The following is a 19,653-nucleotide window of genomic DNA, read 5'->3' as shown; positions in this document are numbered from 1 at the left end:
GGAGGAATGCAACCGATGCAACCTATCGTAATCAAACGTGACCTTGGTCTCAAATCTTTTGTCTCATATGCAATGATATTGTTTCCATGTTGAAGTGGAATAAATTTGTGTAACAATGATTGTATTGGTCTAATACAATCCCATGAAAATGGAACAAAACCATTTTGCAAGACACTCATACCTGTAGTGGTATCCACAACTAGACTTTCATGGCCACTTTCAACAACAATACATTGTCTGTAGTAATAAGCTCCAAAAAATAGTTTCACTTCACCATTGCATTCAAACGAAAAAAATGATGATATGCATGCTTTCCAATGGCCAACATCTATGTCCACTCTAGAGTCTTCATCACATCTTACCACCACTTTATCTCCCACTTTATAAACTTCTCCCTTTAGAAAAACCTTTTTATATTCTGTCACTGTTTCCACCTCTATGTTGAAGCTATGATGAACATATCTCTTTTCTTCATTAGTTGCATCTCTGCGTCTTAACTTCTTTGCTCCTATGGTTATTCCCTTTGTTAGAGCTACTCTTTTGCATGCTCAATCATTAGCCTTTTCTAAAAAACTCCATATTTCTTTTGCTTTCTCCACACATGATACATGCATGAGACCTGATGCATGCCATTCTGGACATTCATCGTACCTATTAGAATCCACTAAGTATCCATCAGGTGGTAGTAAAGCTTTGTGGAGTTCTCTTGTCATCCTTTGATACGGCATAAGTTTGTCACATTGGTCTTTTGTAATATGCATAAATATCCATGTAAAGAATCTTCGTCTTTGGTAGTTTGCATAAGAAATCTCATTATCTTTGTTATTTGTTTTGATATTGACATATACTGAGACCATACGCTCATAAATATAACACCAGAAAGCATCATGACTACCATGTCAAATAATGTCATCCAAGAATTCTCCAAAACCTACATGTAGTAAGGCAAGAAAATATATAGGATAAAAGTGAAATATAATTTCTATATAAATGAAAAAACTAAGAAAATAAAAAATATTTATACCTGCAACATGTTCCAAAGGAGCTGAGTTTGATCCTAAGAGCTCCTCAGAGCTTACTCTCCATTAACCAAGCAATTCTCTCAAAGTGTCTATATTTTCTCTAGACCAACCATTGTCGCGAGTGTAGTTGTAAAAAGCATGAGCAATGTCTATTAGAATCAATCCTAGGTCATAGAATACCTTTGGAATACCTTCAATCTCACATAGTACATAAGGCAAACACCATTGAATCCACTTTTGATTTTCCTCAGCCTTGTAGCTCTCACAATACTTACTAGGATATCTTGGCCAGCGACCATAACGAATAGAGTATGGTGTTACTTTAGTGACACGATGTGTTGTCTCATCAATTTTTACTTTCATCCTGTTATCCACAGTCCTTACTAGAGCACATATATATTTTGAGAACAAATTTAGGGCCAAAATATGCATGCAATCATATACAAGGTCCAGGGATAAATCAAAGCCATAGAGTTTATATAGTATCCACAAGCATGATCTACCAGAAAGTCCTGCATCTTTCAAAATCTCTTCTCTTTCTGCTTGGGTGAGGGCTCGCTCTACCATAGTCAAAGAACTTAGCATTTCATTGGTTGATCTTTTAATTGGTCTATATCTCAACTGGAATCTATTTTGACCATACAAGTAACGTCCTGAGCCTTCACCCTCCAAAGTGGCTATTGCTTTGTCTCTACGACAAAACGATTGACCACCATCTTTGAAAGATCCAATCTTGCACTGAGCTGGATGGTCTTCAGTTACCATCATTAGCATAGCACGCGCAATGAATCTTCGACTAAGAGAATTTTCATGCTCAACAATCTGTGTAACTGGATAATTGAAGTCTACTTCAAATCCATCAACAAATAGACTTTCTAATTCATCTATCAATGGCTGCATGAATATGTGAAAGAGTTTACTAGAGCTTCCAATAACTTTTTTGCAACTGAATGGAATAAATAAAACTGGTATAACTCCAATAAGGGAGCTCTTTCCAACATTGAGAATTTTGATTTCAACAACTCCACATTTCTTCTGGGTTGTCTTTGAGGCTTGGAATCCATCCCAATGTAATAACAAGGCGAAATTGCGTGGATCACCCTATTTATCACAAAACACACCACATTTTAGTAACCTGTATCAAATTTCATTTATATTAATTAAAAAGACGAGCATGATAATAAAGTGTACCTTACAAATCCTTTTGTACCCATGTATGTGAGTTCGACATGATTTGCAGATAAACTTGTAGGCACTCTCAATATCATCCCATGAATGATCAAGCAATGGTGACCTTTGGGCAGAAGGCCAAGCTGTATAGACTTGTTTGCAATGCATGTTATTACATATCAATGGAAGCTCAAAGTATGATTCAGGATTCCAAAAATCATTTACACTTTTGCATTTTGTACCATCCCAAAACTCATTTATTGTAGAATCACAAAGTGTATTCTCCTGTATTAACCATTTGTTTTTATTTCTCCACATTTCCAACAATTCATGGCATAGAGTTCTACTTCTAGTTAGTAGACGCAATTGTTCTCTAATGGAGACATAGTCAAAAGAGAGCATATCTTCTCTCGATAGAGAACACTTGGAACACTTTTCACAACATTGTGAACAATCACGCTTTAACTTCTTCCTTCCTCCTTTTCTGGTGTTACACAAGCATTCAATTGTGTCTCTAATGTAGTTATCCTCCTTGCTTGGCTGATAAAGCAATGGTGCATGAATAGAGCTCTCACTTCCTTGGCATACCCTATAACGTTGGGAGTTAACCATACCTAGCCGTGTGAACATGATACCAAGTTTCTCCCAACAAGTAGGAATATTTATACCATTCAAGTCTCCATCCCATGTGTTAGGCATTTGCACTAGTAGTTTGGCCAAGCTTGGCATATATATATTGTCCATATGTGCTTGGGGGGGATCAGAACTGACCATATCACCAAAAAGAATTTTAAGCATTTTATCTTGAAACTCAATTAAAGCTTGATGCTTATCCCAAAGTGCTTGCAATTGAATTATTCTTTGAACGATTTTGTCAAATAAATATGGTTCAACATCATCCATCTCGAACGCTTCATTTTGTGGTTCCACCTCATTATCCTCCCTTTCGTCTAAATTGCCAATCTCATCTGATGGGTCATTATGGACCTCATCTCCCATGTCATTATGCTCTAGTAGAATGTCATCTTGTGGTAGTCCTTGAGAGTCACGTAAACCAAGATTAGTAGCGAGACTCTTAAATCTTTCCTCAATTTTCATGTGTCTTGCATATGTTGAGTGAGGAACCATACGTCCACCTCCACAATATGTTCTGCATGTACACCACAAATGCCTGCGTCTAGGCAAAGAGTGAGATGATGGTTGATCCATAGGAGGGTTATCTTCACTCATAGAAACATCATTGTTAGTAGAATTTTGACCTTCTTGTTGAGCCAGAACTGATGAATGTATTATCCCATTCATATCCTTGCGACTGTGTGCATAGTAAGTTTGTCTAGTAACATTCTGATAACCAAGGGTTGAATGCCTACACTTATAATTGCACTGACATCTCCTTAAATTATTCATTATGGCTTCCTGAAACATAGACATAAATGAAAAATAATCAATCTATATATTAAAGTTACATATCAAAGGTTATACATCAAACGGGAAAAAAAAGCATTACTCAACGGGAAGTAGACTTTTATCTATGGTGGAAATAAATTATATTCAAGAACCATAAGCATAGTCAAGGAGATTTAATTAGAAAGCTGCAAAGAGTGGAAAGTGCAAGGAGATTTAATTATAGAATACCTTCGTATCAAAATCTTCCAAAGATGCATAAGACTTAGTTTAGCAAAAACATGTGTCTATTATTTCTAAGGGTAGAGCAGGGATACGATAGTGCTATATGGTTTACAAGCATATTCATAGGGTGAAAGAAAACTATGTTCACTTAATATTGTTATCTCAAAGTTCTATATTTATTATGGGCACATACATAAACTAGATCTTCCAGTAAAGTATAGCTAGATGTACGTTATGAAGTGGTGCAAAGGTGTCACTTGGTTCATGTGAATTGAAGGGGAATTCAAGCTGACTCTGAGTCTATAAACATAAGTAGGCTATAGAGAGAGAGATTACGAAACCCTGCCTGGAAAGGAACATTGGGCCGGGCTGGGCCAAAAAGACCCATCACATCACTTATTATTTCCCTAGTATGGTTAAACATCTCCTCAAATAAGTGATACTTGGAGCTTACTATAATAAACTTATGCTCGAGAAAAAATAGGATAAAAAGCAAACAAGAGAGAACAAAACCCAGCTTGGATAGGAAGATCGTGTCCCTAGGGCTAACAAGGCCCATCACAAGAGTTATCATTTCCCAAGCATGGTTGGACATCTCCTCAAAACAAGCAAATTCAGAGATTACAAAACCCTGCTAGGATAGGAAGGTCGTGTCCCTAGGGCTATAAATAAGGCCCATCACAGTAGTTATCCTTTCCCAAGCAAGGTATACATGTAGTATACATCATGGTATACATGTAGCCCACATTGTTACAACAATGAATAGCCTATCAAAACTAACCCAAACAAGCTCAAAACACATCACAATAGCCTATCACAACTAACCCAAACAAGCTCAAAACACAATATTATCACAAGCTCAAAACGGATCCTCATTATAATTGCCACATTCTGAGCTACAACATCATGTCAAGCTTCTACAAGGGAGGAATTGCATACCTGGCTAGTTGCGGTTAGGGGTAACGGGACCGCAACTAGTTAGGTATGTGGTGGCTCTTAGGAACCGCTTTTCCCACATAGGAATGTCAAAACCTTTTGATGTATGATGCATAGAGAAGGAAAAACCACTCCGCCCCACAGATCCCCTCAAGTAATCTAGAAGCAACAATCCCATTTGCTTGTCTATATGATGCCCTTTCTCTCAAGCAAAACTGGTATGGGGCACCTAATCGTCAGCTCAAGCTACTCTTAAGATAGATTTTTACACACGTTCTCTCTGATACGACTCCTGTAGTCTCACTCTCGTGCGCTGATACAGGAACGAACAACTTCGATTCCCTACAGGGGTGCGGTATGCGTGCATCTATATATATATAATATATGCGTGTGTTGGTGGGTGTATATCGGCCCTCCGCACTCTGAGCCTGAGCCAGAACTTCTTCCACGGTCCGATCGGAAGCTGACCGGGCTCATGAGCCTGGACCTGAGCAACATGCTCATCGACGGCGGGGACGGCGGCCTCACGGGGGCCATCCCAGCGTCCTTTGAGAACCTGGCCGCCTTGCAGGAGCTGGACGTCTCCTACAACAAGCTGACGGGCGCTCTGCCTCCAGCTCCCTCGATAGGCGGGATGGCCAGCCTGCAGCACATTCGCATCTTCAGCAACTCCATCGGGGGTCCCATCCCTGCCTCCTTCAGCCAGCTCTCCAACCCTCGTCAATGCCGACCTCGCCTACAACCGCCTCTCGGGCCAGGTACTCGACACCTTCGCCTCCAACCTCACTAGCTCATAACCGCATCACGGGCCTGCCAAGCCCCGGGGGGGGGGGTTTGCCTACAACCGCCTCTCGGGCCAGGTACCCGACGCCTTCGCCTCCAGCCTCACTGCCAGTCTCTTCTTCCTTTTCCTGGACCATAACCGCATCACGGGCCTGCCCAAGCCGCGGGGGGGGGGGTGTGGGGGTCACCGATCATCCGTTCCAAAACTTGGTGCATTTGTAAATAATATGCTACCACTGCATCCAGCACTTGCACAACATTTTTGGCTGCAATGCACATAAATATACCACCATCAAATGGGATAATGGCGGATCAGATCAGTTACTTGCACGTCGAATAGGAATGAATGAATCGTTCTGGCCCTATGATCGAAGTAAGCAACTGGCTCCTTGGCAAATATGGCAATTTGTCTGGAGCAAAAATCCAGCAGTCAATGTCTGATTAGCTTATTGCATAATTCGTGTGAGCTATTCAACCGATCATCCATTACAATTTACATCCCCCTGCATCTGGACACGTCGATAGCACTTGCAAACACTAGCTGTAGTTGCGTAAGGACTAGCGTTCGCTTCCAGGTCAGAGAGAACGCCGTATCAGAGGAGTCGTGTATCAGAGATTACATTGTCGCTTTTTACACACGTATCAGAGAGCGTATTAGTGATACCTGATGGAGCGGGGCAGGACAGCGTTGACGGCGTCGGCGTTCGCTTCCGGGTGGAGGTGGCAGCTGTAGCGCTTAGCTTGGCGATGCGGTGGACATTCCCGAGACCCAAGAAGGATATTCGATCGCCTCCACGGTTCGATTGCCGATCGAGCAGCAGCAGCTCCCCAGTTCGATCGCCTCCATGGTTCGCCCCGATCGGGCAGCAGCAAGCTGGCGGGCGTGGCGATGGCGGACAAGCTGTTTGTAAACGAGCTGGTGATTCGATGGCGGACAAGCTGTTTCCCTCCTCTACACTAAGGGCATTGATTCGTTGGCGAGAATTAATTAGAGGCTAGGTAGGGAATTAATTAGAGGGTAGGTAACAATAGTGGAACTAGAATCAAACTTTGTTCCTATTTCACACACATCCACTTTTTCTCTCGGTGATGTATTTTGATGGGTGGAACTAGAATCAAACTTGGGCCCCTTTACTCTAATGGAGAGGACTAAAAGGGCACGTAGGTAACTTCCAAGTTAGCCCATAAAAACAACTTTACAAAGCAGGTGCAAAAACATTCAACTTAATGACTATTAGTAAAAGAGTATTAAGCTAACTTCTAATTTATGGAGTTTTTTATATCTTGAGTGCTTTGCAATTTACCATGTTTTTTGACTATGTAGATAATAACTTAAGACCTTATCATATGATTCATCATAAAAGGTGTCAAATTTTCCATTTATGTACTTCATTTGACACTTGAAAACCTTCAAACTATTTTTTTTTGGGAGGGGGGGATTTTAAACGGTTTTTATCATATTGTGATTAAAAAATCATTGTCTCTAAATGTGCTAATTCCTTTTTCCAAATTTAGAATTTGCTTCACACTAAGCTCAAAATTTTCATGCAATTCAGGTGGTGCACAATAGCATTGCATTAGACAAGTTTAACGTGATTGCTTACTTTTAAGAAGTAAGTGAGTAATGAGAACTAAAAATGATGCAATTTTGTTCAAAGTGCACATAACTACTTGTGCTTTTATTTAAAAAAGAAAAGAAAACTAAAATATTTTTTAAAAACAAAGAACAAAACATAGATCTATACCAATAAACTTTGGGTTAACTTGATGCAACTTAATTACTTTACCATTAGTGCACAATAAGGGTTCAATACTCTTGAGGTATCATATTATCCAAGATTTTGCCTAGGGTTTTTAAGTGTTTCTATGTAAGAAACATGTAAAGAATACGAAAGATTCAAATTTAAAACACTATAGGGTGGAACAAACCCATAAGAAGAAAGTTGCAAACTCATTCTTATCAGGCAATATGCTTATATGTGTCATAAGCTCTATGGCACACAAAGCACATCTAATGGGCAAGCTAAACTATAAAAAGTAAACTAGGTTACTTCTAACTTCTGATTGTTGCTTATTTATGGGGGGCACGGCTCTTTTTGAAATGGGCTAGGAAGCAATACATGTGGGAATCCCTTTAGGTGTAGCTTTGCCCAACTAAAGCTTAGGGAATTTGCTTTGGGATATGTAAGGAAGAATGTGTATGAAACAAGAGGGGTTTTATCCTGTAGTGGAGTTATAGAAAGTATAGATAGATCTTGGGGTTTTGAGAAAGGTGCAATATCTTTACTATATCCTTTTTATATAACCAACTAAACAATAAAAAAACTTGACACCAATCTCCATTCCTAAATGGTTAGAGCTTGAGGTTCCCAAACCTGACAAGTTCTTTTGAAGAGAAGGGAATTAAAGGAAACCTACGTAAACAAGCTTTCTTTTGCTCAGACTAATAATCACCACACCCTATAGAGCTTTGAAAAACTATCATATACACTTTCCTGAATGCATCTACACATTTGGTCTTTGCTTGCACAATGTTGTTATCGTTGCCATAGAATCAAGAGACCAAATGTTATCTTTATGGCATATGAAGCCTCTTGGTTACTCCATGTTGCACCTTCAAATCCAATCAGTCTATATGGATTCAACAATAAGATTGATTGCACTAAGAACATCTTAGTAATTGTTTGTAAATAGTCAAAGAGATGCAAATCGTAGTTTTGATTTCTACAACCAATCTTAATTATAATAGCTTTAGTTATTAGGATATCCCAAGATGTTGGGCCTAACCTCATGAAGGATGGTAGGTTACCATCCAATTCTTGACAATGATAGCCCACTGTTGTTGTGCATCCAACCTCTTCAGCAGTTGAAACACAAAGGAATATGATCCCTCTTTTGCTTTCGTTAATCCAAGTCCTCCTTTTGACCTCTCAACTATGACCAACTCCCATGCTACAACATGCCATCTATATTTGTTTCCTTGCTTTACTAGAGTTTTGGATGGTTCAAGGATAAGATCCAAGGCAAGGTTCACAGATGGTCCGATGAAAATTACTTAGTGAGGGACAAGCTTAATGTATTAGCACACATATAAAGTTTTAGCCAATTGACAAATATTAGCCACTAAAGGGGGACTTAATATGGGGGCATATCCCTAATGTATATGCTTATGTAATTTTGGGAAAAGCCCCCTCCCCTGTACTTACATGATTATATAAGTTGTCCATGTGAACTCCCCAAGCGTCTAGCCTACGTTTGCAACTCTCCCTTCACTTCTCTCCTTCATGTTTGAGTCAATCTCCATTTTTATAGCCATCCTAACAAACTTGCAAATCTAAATTTCAAGTTGTCCACATTTGCATTGTCACCCCTCATGCCAATCTCATGAGTTAGGTGCCTCATTTTCTGAAGAAGTGTTGAACCTCCACATTATGTGCCTCAAAAGAGCATCCATCTCCATATAATCCCACATTACAAATTAGCCATCATTTATTTTGGAGAAGTAGCCATCTTGGATTTCAATAGTAGTACAATTGTGGCATGCAGACATGGAAATACAATAGTGCCCTCTGATTTCCATTATGATATTCTAATCATCTTTATGCTTACATTGTGCTTGCTCTCTACTTGTGGATGATGGTGTAAAAAAACTTATGGTGGAAATACAAACCCAGCATGTGAGGTTGTACAATGCATGAGAAGCCCAAGCTTAGTCTGCTGTGACACTCCCTTTGTCTTACTTTCAGAAGAAATTGTTCACCCTTCTATTGATTATTTGCTACAATCACTAGTTCTATTTAAATCACCCTCTTTTCACGGTTTCATCACCTTCTTCACCATGGTCTTCTTCTCGATACGTGTCTAGAATATCGTTTGCCTCCCTTGAAAGACAATAGCAGCCCCTAGTCATGGTTCTCATGGATCCACCATAATCTGTTCCTTCTTTGTTTATCCAAAAACAGGTCCCCCTGTTTGTTTTGTTCAGTTGCATGTGGCATGATGATGCATAGTGGAATTGTCATACAACTAGCAAGAGGTCGACAAGTTGCTGAAGGTTCAAATGAGAAATATATGCCTTAGCTATCTACCAGTACCCTTCAGGGCTCCATTAGCACATGAAACTCTATGGGATCCATTTTTAGCTCCTCACACTATAATATTGAAGTTATTGAGGCATGCTTTAGAAACCACATAGGCACAAATCATCCAAAAACTCACATGCCATAACTAGAATCAAACTCTGTTCCTATTTCATGCACATTCATTTTTTTTCTATGTGATGTATTTTGATTGGTGTAATTTAATGTTTTATGTGATATCTTTGATAACTGTATTGTGTGATCCTTATATTCGAATTGTATCTTTGATAATTGTAAGTTGGACAAGATTTTAGCCCCTGCAAGCCAACAAGTGTGATTTATGAATAGACTTGGAATGGTGCTCTATCTAATCTTGGTTAGACGTACTAGGTTATCTGTGTAAAGAGCCAAAGCTGACTTGTGGACCTCATCACCTTGAGAAAAGTTGTTGGCTTAAGAAGGTTTCATGAATGTCTAGACAAAAAAACACCTTAGAATGCATAAAGCGAAAGCCATGAAAGGCACATCAAACATGATTTGAGCACTCTTGCTTTCAAAAATTTCTTGGATGCTTGCATGCATTTGATTGGTACCAATGGCTAGTCACTCATTTTTGTGCATTATCAAAAACTATCCACTCACCTCCTACTTGTCAAATTCAACAACCCTAAGATAGTTCTATCCCACATCGGATAATGTCCACCTCCATTAATGGCTTTGTTGCACACATTTGTCCCCGAATGAATTTGAAATGACCCTTAGTCCTCCCTTAGTCATTTTAGAGTATCGATCCAAAATATGGTAAACACGTTTGTCTTAATTGATATGCTTAGGTCCCTCACGGATTACATGGACATTGCTAAAAAATGGATGTTTGCTAACATCGCCACTCTAGAATGAGTTGCGATAAATAAGAAAAAGTGGAGTAATTCTTGTGTATGTCGAGGACCCCACCCAAGCTTATAATGCCACCCTTACATTCATTTGGAGATTGTTCTCTCATAGGAGTCTCATACTGACTGCCAACCAAGCCATTGCAATGGGTTGTTGAACTATGTTGTTGTTATTTTGTATTTTTATTTTTTATGGTTGTAATAGTCAAAGAGTGTAACTCCTCCTTTCTAGGGACCTCTCATAAGGGGCCTTACTAGGAGATCCTAGGGTTTTGGAGTTATTTAGAGTATACAACATATGTGCCTTGCTATTTTAAAAACTACTGAAGGAAGATTATGGCTCATTGGACACTTGCTATCACTATGGCAGTCAAAGGCTAGCACCATCTTGCTCATTTAAAGAAGTTATTAGAATACCAACATTTTCTTCTAACAAGAGTAATAGGATATCCCAAAAAGATTGGATCATTTCAATCATCTAGGTCATCAGTCCAAACACTACAATCATTCAAAATCTTGATGGTATCTCACCCAAGGGTCATAGGGTGCTAGACCAAGATTATGGTTACATTGGTATGTCTAAGCTTGGAAGGGTTAGTATTTTACTATTGTTCTTAAATTAACCATGAGTTGTAGACCAATTCATGCAAGGCGTGCATGAGAACCTATAAGTTTTTAATCCAAACATTGCCATATGTGCCTTTATACAATATTCTATGTCTGCATGAAATGCATTAAACGGTTACATCACTTGAAAAGTTAGAGAAAAGAGAGTAATGTTGCACAAAATATGTATGTAGCTACTTGGTTTGAGGCCTCCTCTTTTTGCAACATGGTGGTCATTTCCAACATTTAGTGCTATGATAAACAAGCCCATAACTATATTTAAATATTGTCTTTTGATGACTAGAAAAGAAGAGGGGTGCATGTGTGTGGGTACGCATGTACACACGTGTTCATATATGTATATGTGCACATGTATGTGCATGCAATATGTTCATATGTGTAGGGGGTTAGAAAATCTAGGTTCACATCCATATGGTTACTTCCAATTTCATTAATTTCATTACAATTGGAGAATGGCGTTCTTACATAATTCTGTTATATAGGGAATTTTGAGAGAACATAGGGAATCTTCATAGTGACCTACGATTCCCTACAAGTAGAAGTAGGAAATTACATTCATGTATACTCTTATATAGGAAATTTTTAATGAAGGTAGGAAATAGTCTATATTGACCTTTAATTTCCTACTATTAGATGTGGGGAATGTAATTCCCTAGTTGTACATAGGGAATACATGCATTCACACATAGGAAATATTACAACATTTCCTACATTTCACAAGTTTTCCTATATAGGGATTGATTAAAAGTCCCTTGTGCTGGTATACGAACGATTATCCACGCATCTAGCTCGTACTACTTATATGGAATCGAAGGCTCCATCTTCCCACCATGCGATCAGCGGTGCAGCAGTTGTTCATTCCTAGACGTTAGAAAGCCGCACTTGTGCTTGCTGAAAACCGTGATCTGCTAATACAGTATTCGCTGATCGGAAGAGGTTAACTAGCTAGTAGAGAACCATTCGGGGCCCTGCTTTCTCATAGCTACCGTCCTGCACTCTCCATACGCAATACTCTATCCATGGCATCATCACTAAAGCTTGCTATGCTAATTGTAGCTATCACATTGGCGCAGCAGCTCTTCCACCCGATAACTCGCACTGAGGCGGCGGACGAGGACCCCTTGCAGGACTTCTGCGTGGCTGATCAGGGGGCGCAGGCGGCCGGAATCACAACCGTGAACGGTCTGCTGTGCAAGAATCCCCAACAAGTGCAGGCCAAGGACTTCGCCTCTCCTCTGCTTCGCCAGCAAGGCCAGTTTAACAAGGCGCTCGGCTCCGCTGTGCAGCTGGCGTCGGCCCTCACCTTCCCTGGACTCAACACCCAAGGCCTGTCCGTGGCCCGCATCGACTTCGCGCCCAATGGCGGGCTCAACCCTCCACACGTCCACCCGCGTGCCACCGAGGTTCTCTTCCTTGCCGAGGGCACGCTTGTGGTAGGCTTCGTCTCCACCACCAACAACACCCTCTTCCAGCAGACCCTGTACAAGGGCGATCTCTTCGTCTTTCCCCGCGGCCTCGTCCACTTCCAGATCAACCCGGACAAGAAGAAGCCTGCCCTCGCTATCTCCGCGCTCAACAGCCAGAACCCGGGCACCTCCCAGGTCGCCCCCGCTCTGTTCGCCGCCATGCCTCCCCTGCCGGAGGACGTGCTGGAGACCGCCTTCGCCATCGACAAGGACGAGGTTTATAGCCTCATTAAAAGCGTCGCCACCACACTGCCGTGATGGTACTAATACGTGTCACGACTCAGCATCTCAACACATCATTGCTGCACAGTCGAGGTTTACAGCCTCATTAAGACTCGCCACCACAATCCCGTTATCATGCTAATATATCCGTCATCGCCACCCTCCCGTGGTCATCCTTATATCTATGTCGCACTAAGTTAACACATTATTGCTATACAAATCAATATTCTTAAGCATTATTTTTACAGAATCGATATGCTTGCCACCACATTTCTTTGATACTTTACACGCAACACCTACAAATTTGGAAATCATAAAAAGTAATCCATCCGGAGGTCACAAAATTTTGAGCTTTCATGTTCCATGATTCCCAAGTCTATTTATGAAAAAAAATATCAAAATGGAAAGCACAAAAAACATTATGCAAGAAAAGCCCATCTACACAATATAGTTACCATGAATATTGCAATAATTGCTATTATTACTATCTTATTGAATTTTCAAACTTCCTTTTATGCAAACGAAGTACTATGAATTTTACTTAAAAATTGACATTCAATTTATGAAGTTTAAAATTTTGCATGTGATATAGAAAATATAGTTTCCATGAACCTTGCAATAACTACTATTGTTGTTTTTTGCTACCAATAGTGCTGTGATAATTGATGCTCCTCCTCCTCCTCATAATACTACTACTATGATTTCTCCTTCTACTTTGCTACTATTAGTATTGTTATTGCCATTGCTACTAGATTAGGTGTCACTAGCCAATGTGGTACATATGAAGTCTTTATGTTAGCGAGCACACTTTCACCATATAGAAATGATAGACACATTCAAACAATAAAGGCAATTATAATTGTATGGAATAAATGCACTAATGTATCTTTATCTTTGATGCTTCCTTGGAAGTCAACCTTATAGATTATGTAAGATACCACGTAAGTTCAAAAGAAAGGGTATTATATTTCATAAAATTTACAGGATTATATTTACAAATAGGGTTTTTCAATTAAAATTTGAAAAAAATGCGTAAGTTGAGTAAAGAAAAATGAGTTATTTTAGGGTCTTATAGCATATAAAGAAATGGTATTTCTTAATATCCTTTGAATGCATGTTATATAGATGAATACTTATAGATAAACCCCCCTGAGCTACTTCACACTCTAGAACCAACTCTAATAAAATGGAGATAAGAATGCAAGAGTGAAAGAAAGAAAAAGACTTGATTGTGTTCATTGTTGTACAAGCAATGCTTATATATAAGGATGCCTCATAAAGAGGTCAATGTGAAAGGTGGGTGATTAGTGGAAAAAAGTATCCACTTGGTAGATGCTATATGATAAGATGATAATAAATGAGAAGATGTGGAATGGGTAATCTTTGTTGACTTTTGAAGGCTTACATTTAAAGATATTTGAATATTCTTCCAACATACCTTCTTAAATTGATGTGATAATTGATGCTTCTCCTCCTCATACTACTAGTACTATGATTTCTCCTTCTGCTTTGCTACTATTAGTATTGTTATTGCCATTGCTACTAGATTAGGTGTCACTAGCCAATGTGGTACATATCAAGTCTTTATGTTAGCAACCACACTTTCACCATATAGAAAGGATAGACACATTCAAACAATAAATGCAATTATAATTGTATGGAATAAATGCACTAATGCATCTTTATCTTTGCTGCTTCCCCAAGGAGTCCACCTTATAGATGATGTAAGATACCACATAAGTTCAAAAAAAATGGTATTTTATTTTGTAAAATTTATAAGATCATATTTACAAATAGGATTTTTTAATTACAATTCAAAAAAAATATGTAAGTTTAGTAAAGTAAAAGGGATCATTTTAGGGTCATATAGCATATAAAGAAACTGTATTTCTTAATATCCTTTGAATGCATGTTATATAGATGAATACTTATAGGTAAACCCTCTGAGCTACTTCACACTCTAGAACCAACCCTAAGAAAATGGAGATAAGAACACAAGAGTTAAAGAAAGTAAAAGACTTGATTGTGTTCATTGTTATACAAGCAATGCTTGTATATAAGGATGCCTCTTAAAGAGGTCAATGTGAAAGGTGGATGATTAGTGAAAGATTCCACTTTTGAAGGCTTACACTAAAAGATATTTGAATATTCTTCCAACATACCTTCTTAAATCGAGAAAAGACAAATTAAAAATGATTTCAAGAAAAGGAGTTACTACTTTTTATCCCCTTATAGAAAGGAATGGGTTGCAAGTACAAAAAATGATGTCAATAGAAATCAGGAGCATTAGAGGTGAGACAAAATTTTTCATGAGTGACAAGTTTTGTGAAAATGTCTATCTAGTAAGAACTAGGCACATGCTCAATGTGAAGATAGCTCTCCTAATATAAATATTTTACAAAATGGAAATGTGTTTGAGTTTGTTAGAATTGACATCACCTAAAGTGATGAGTGTGATATAAGATTGATTATCAAAATAAATGGTAAATTAAGTAACTTTGTAGTAGAAGTCTAATTCCTAGATCATAATGTGATATAATTTTACTTGTTGGCACTCCACATAGAAGAACCACCCATGAGAAGCAGGTAGCCATCGGTAGTCAATCTATGAATGAAAATATCACCTCCGCAATCAACATTACAACAGGCACAGAGGGTATCTTGGGATCGAAGGTGATACTTGAGGCTCAAGCATAAGGAACTTTTAATCATTTCCTACATAGGAAAAACTAGGGAATCCCCTATCAAATCTATAGATAAAAACACACATACGTAGGGAAAGTATTTAGGGAAAATGGAATATTTCCTAATTAGAGAAACTAGGAAATCACATAGGAAGTTTCCTACATAGAAAGGGAAAATTCCCTTCAAAGAAAACTTTTCTTTATAGGGAAAATTTTCTACATAGCGAAATGTTCCATTTTTTCTAATATTTACTTTTCCTACCTACATTTATTTTTTACCAAAGAAATGATAAGGAAAACCCTTTTCTTCTTTCATATGTAGGAAAAATTTCCTATGTGCAGAAATTTTCATACATAGGGAATTTTCCTATGTTTCCCCACATAGGGAAATTTCCCTACATTTGATAGTTTTCCTACATAATAAATTTATTATGTTACTCTAGTTTCTCTCTAATTGGAAATGTAACATTTTTCCTAGTTTGCACATTCCTACTTCTATGAATTTATAAGTAGAAATTATACAGTAAATTTAAAACTAGGATATACATAGATTGTTTAGTTAATTTCAAATAGGCCATAATGTACATCTAATAGTTTAGATAGGTAAATTTTCACCATATAGGTTTTTTTTCCTATGTTAAGAGAAAAATCCTAGATATGTAATATTTTCTATATAAGCTTTTTTTCTATGTGGAGAAAGTTTTTTAATGTAGATAATTTTATTTTAAAAAAATATTTCAGTAATTTATATGATGCCAAAATATGGTGGTACTATATCCTTACTCTAGTTGATTCCTAATGGCTAATGAAATGATAAACATAGACATCGCATTGTAAATTACTTGGACATAGAATTGAAAATCTCTATCACTTGTGTCGATGCCAATGCTAATGGGTTGCTTGGGAATTGCTGGAGAAGGAGAGCTTGCTCGTCATTGTCAAGTAGTTCCATGTAGCTATCAATGGTTATGGCATGTATATCCCTCTGCAATACATAGAGATGTATCGGCACAATGGGAAGCTTAGCTAAATCAATCACAGAATGCAAAAAACTTGAGCAACCCACAACCAAAACCTACCACACTGAAAGTGAAGAAAGAAATAAAAATAGAACTTGCTCACCAAGAACAAATAAGCAAGCCAAACTGAGAATAGGGACACTATTAACAAAAACTAGAGTCAACAATAGTAGCCAACTCACATAGATATACTGAAAAACCTGTAGCAACCAAAACAAATACGACATGTTGCTAGAAAATGGGCTGCATAGAAGGCAAAAAAAAATCACATTGCTGTCAACTTTGGCTACAAAGAAGACAAACAACAAGGTGCGTCAAATGTATAGAAATACCTAAAAAGAGACTCAACCAAGAAGGACAATATTGTAGTATCACACTATATGCAAGGCACACATCAAGAAGTAGCACTCTCTCAACAACCAAGTTCACATGCTCTAGCAATATCAATCCATAGGAGACAATTGCAGAGGAGACAACCATCAACACACAGGAAGGTCATGTAAGAAAACTCGAACCACTAATCGACATAGGAATTTTTTCCCTCAATAGCTACTTCTAAATAAGAGTCCCTAAAGTAGTGGAAACTATGGGATTGAAGGCAAGTTTTTACTTGAGCATATGCATAGATTTAGGTTTTGGAATAACCTAGTACCACTTCCATTAGCAATCAAGTAGCACTTGCATCACATTTGCTCCCATAAATGTAGCAGTTTCTGTGAAAACCATGTCATCAAGGAAAGAAAGAAGCTTCTTCTCTGAAGACCATCTCACTCAATGCACTTTAAATTTCTTCAACTTGTACAACTCATTCTCACTATTTCTTCACAAATCTTTCTTGGTGAATGTACAACCACAAAAAACACTGGAGTTGTGTGCCTTTCTTGGTGGAAATCATGTGTAGGTACAAAGCATTTCTTTAGCTCACCCCAGCAATGTTCATCCTACTTGCAGCTTGACACAAGCCAAAATTTTGTATTCTCTTCTCAAATCTGCGCTTACTTTTACCTTTTAAGGTTCTATATTGACCTGCTTCAATAGTCTCTTCTTCTACTATTATTTTACCCAAGAAAGCAGCCATAGCCAGATATTGCAACTCTTGATTTGTCTCCCTTTGTGTCCATCTTTCTAAATAAGAAGCCATAATCTGCATCTATTTCAAGCCCCAAGGGTCTCCACTTGAAGCAGCAAAACTTGCAAGATTGTGAAGATCAATCCCACATGTCACAACTAGTCAAAGATGGAGCTACAGGTAAGCTATAGCCCAATGCCATTAGCAAAATTTAAAATGGGCTCCAAACAATGGTCCACTCACATATTCCTCCTTGAAAAATAGCATGAGGAGAGGGCACAATAGTTTGATAACATTAGTGATGATGATGATTATTGTTAGCTCACAAATAACCTTTCCAATGCATAGCGGTTCAGTAAGCCCACTCACATGCTCGCTCACATGTGAGGTTGCCTTTGCTTAGTATGGCAAGAGCCTTTGGTTCCATAAAACATGAAAAGACAGGGAAATTATAGCAATGATCTCATGCTCTACAAATGTAAGATGCATGTGATGCTAAAATTAATGTTGTTATTGTATAGGGTATCCATCAAGCTACAAGCTCCACAAAAGTAGCTCCAAGGACCTAAATCTATGGATGACATGTTTAGAAAATCTAGCCTTACAAAATTAAAATATTAAAGAAAATCCATATACATGTCAACTCATCATGTGGTTGACAGAAAAGATAATTGTTCCAACTCCTTTTGCTTATGGGGATCAATATTACTTTTTGTCCTATCGTAACTTACAAGCCTAGGATGTTGAACATGGAGATGATTCTTTTTGTATAGCTGATATACAGCTAGTATTAAAACTTCACAGCCAAGTTTGTAATTATTGGCAATCGGCAGCACTGAACAACCACCTACATAAAGACATTTGACATTTGATTGCTGCAAACAATCGTGCAAACAGTCCTCGGGGAAGTTACTATATGTATATTCTGTACATCACGTGCGTTCAAGGCCTATTTATAAATATCCTTATCTATGAATTTTTGTTGAATAAAACATAACCATTTTTTATTCAATCTGTAAATAACCCCTTTATATTATATCCCTGTGTATGTTTAAAAAAATTGGTATTTTAAAACTACCTTATTTTAAACCCACGTGATGCATACATATATTCATGAGTAACTTACTCGAGGCATTTGACTGCAAAAACTTTTAAGAATTAACTTAGATCTACATATTTACAAACCTAATCCACTACTTAAGAAATTATGGTGAGATAGGTCACCATTTTCCATAGTCCATACAATGCTCAATGAATTTTTTTATGAGCAGGTTTAGTGTGGAATCTAGGCTGCAAAATCTCCTTCTCCATGTAGCATTCCATCTTTTTAATCAACAATCCAACCATCATGTCTCATGTAGAAGCTCTCAAGGCTTTATAGATGTCTCCCATTTTTTGTTTGAAATAACAATCCATTCTTCCTATGATTTTGTCAGTCTTCACACTAGTATCTTCCCCACAAAATTAAGTTGACAACAAGATATGAGGAACGTGAAAAGTACCTGAGATAAATGAGTATATATACTAGCATACATCACACATGATGTATTAAGTTCTTGTCCTCTCAACTAGGAGGATATGAAGTTGAAGTTTTTTGAAAGAGATGTAGGCTTACATATTCAATTTTTCCTAAAACACCTTCATTCAGTTTTAAAGCTTATCCATGCCTTGAATCTAGTGACATCTTGGCAAAAATTTATAATAGTTATAAAACCTTATGCATAATCCATCAACATGAGCACAAGGATATAGAATGAATAGACTAATGCATGTTTGCACACATGCATAAAACAAAAGCTACTAGTTGCAAATGCTCCTTATGTTTACACACAATCTTGTGAAACACACTACACATCACTCTAAAAATACACATGAAATATGGAGGCATAGATGTAATAAGGTATGTATCGTACACACAAGACAATGAACCTTTTCAAATTGTTAATCTTCGTGTTTATTCACTCTTCATGTTTGAGTTTTACCACTTTAGAAGAAAATAAAAACACCAATGCTAAAAGGATAAAGATTACAAGGATAATTTAGCAAGTTAAAAA

General features: G+C 37.9%; 1 pseudogene; it reads left to right on the top strand.

The window, feature by feature from the left end:
• The first annotated feature begins 12,103 nt into the window (after positions 1 to 12,103).
• LOC148009385 (germin-like protein 8-2 pseudogene) lies at positions 12,104 to 12,863 on the top strand (annotated as a pseudogene).
• The last annotated feature ends 6,790 nt before the right edge of the window (positions 12,864 to 19,653 follow it).

Source organism: Lygodium microphyllum, unplaced genomic scaffold, assembly GCF_053477565.2.
Source record: "Lygodium microphyllum isolate KBCC unplaced genomic scaffold, Lygodium_microphyllum_v1.1.10 scaffold_31, whole genome shotgun sequence".
Classification (NCBI taxonomy): Eukaryota; Viridiplantae; Streptophyta; class Polypodiopsida; order Schizaeales; family Lygodiaceae; genus Lygodium; species Lygodium microphyllum.
Note: the sequence above shows the minus strand (reverse complement) of the source record. Positions and strands in the feature narration are given on the sequence as shown.